The following is a 1,986-nucleotide window of genomic DNA, read 5'->3' on the forward strand; positions in this document are numbered from 1 at the left end:
GCTTTCTTTAATCAAGAACGAAAGTTAGAGGATCGAAGGCGATTAGATACCGCCCTAGTTCTAACCGTAAACGATGCCAATTAGCAATTGGGAGACGCTACCCCTATTCGGTGCTCTCAGTCGCTTCCGGGAAACCAAAATCGGGTTCCGGGGGAAGTATGGTTGCAAAGTTGAAACTTAAAGGAATTGACGGAAGGGCACCACAAGAAGTGGAGCTTGCGGCTTAATTTGACTCAACACGGGAAAATTTACCAGGTCCAAACTTATCGAGGTAAGACAGATTGATAGCTCTTTCTCAAATTTAAGGGTAGTGGTGCATGGCCGTTCTTAGTTCGTGGAATGATTTGTCTGGTTAATTCCGATAACGAACGTGACTCAAACATGCTAACTAGAACGCTGTCAGCAGTGCGCCTCCGGGCGCACCTGACGTTACAGCCGGGCGGCGCCTTCACGGGCGGTCGTCGGCTACGTTTGCCCTGCTTAGCGGGACAACTTGTGTTTAGCAAGCTGAGAATGAGCGATAACAGGTCCGTGATGCCCTTAGATGTTCTGGGCTGCACGCGTGCTACAATGTGGGTCGCAGCGTGTTCTCGCCAATAGGCGCCCCCATTCCGAGAGGAACGGGAAATCACTAAAATGCCCATCTAGTCGGGATTGGGGACTGCAACGGTCCCCATGAACCTGGAATTTCTAGTAAGCACTAGTCATTAGCTAGTGCTGATTACGTCCCTGCCCTTTGTACACACCGCCCGTCGCTACTACCGATGGATTATTTAGTGAGGTTTCTGGAGGCTTACCTTCCGCGGTTCCTTCGTGAGCTGCAGCTGGCATGGCTGAAGTTGACCGAACTTGATGATTTAGAGGAAGTAAAAGTCGTAACAAGGTTTCCGTAGGTGAACCTGCGGAAGGATCATTACTGATGATCGTCCGCGAGTGACCAACCATGGGCTGCCTTCGGTGTAGCTCGGTCGCTCGCTTGCTATGTGTCAGAATTTGTTGAAAGCCAACTCGTTCGTTGTACACTTTGATGGGTGACCATCACTGTGTCTCCGTGCCGAGCTAGATCTCCCCTAGCCGTAAGGCACTTGAACGCCCCTTCGACGACGAGTTGCATGTGTGTGGTATGTGTCAGAATCTGGTGAAGCTTTCTGCATGTGATGTGCCTTGTGTGGATCCGTGGCCATTGCATTGTGTCTGGTGTGTAGGTACCCAGACACTTAGAACGCTTGCGCGGAAAGCAAACTCGATCGTTGTACACTTTGATGGGCAACCATCACTGTGTCTCCGTGCCGTGCTAGATCTCCCCTAGCCGTAAGGCACTTTGAACGCCCCTTCGACGACGAGTTACAAGAGTGTGGTATGTGTCATAATCTGGTGAAGCTTTCTGCATGTGATGTGCCTTGTGTGGATCCGTGGCCATTGCATTGTGTCCGGTGTGTAGGTACCCAGACACTTAAGCAAACTCGATCGTTGTACACTGTGATGGGCGAGCATCACTGTGTATCCGTGCCGTGTAAGAGCTCCCCTGGCCATCAGGCACTTGAAAGGTCCTTCGACGACGAGTTACAATAGTGGTGTGTTAGATACGTCAGGTGATGGTATCTACTGTTGTGCAATACGTATCCGGCCACGGCACGGAACGAACGGGAACTGTGGTGCAGACATACAAAGAGTTAAGCCTATTAGTCATTAACTCTAAGGACGGGGCCATGGGGCGGTACGCAAAGGATACGGATGAGCGAGTATGCAGGCCCAATACTCAATAGCTCGATCCGATCCAAGCACATGAGTTGACTGCGGCGCCAGGTTAACCAATGTGCTAGATTCTATTTGGCCAGTAGAATCTTGTGTCTTATGCGATTTGATACCAAGACACCAGAACGAAAGTTAGTTGAAGAGTTATTAAACTCTTATGAAGTATGGTTGTGCAATCACAACTTATGACTTTAACCTATAAAGTGGATATGGACTTGCAATTATAACATG

This window comes from Anopheles funestus (assembly GCF_943734845.2).
Source record: "Anopheles funestus chromosome X unlocalized genomic scaffold, idAnoFuneDA-416_04 X_unloc_83, whole genome shotgun sequence".
NCBI classification, from domain to species: domain Eukaryota; kingdom Metazoa; phylum Arthropoda; class Insecta; order Diptera; family Culicidae; genus Anopheles; species Anopheles funestus.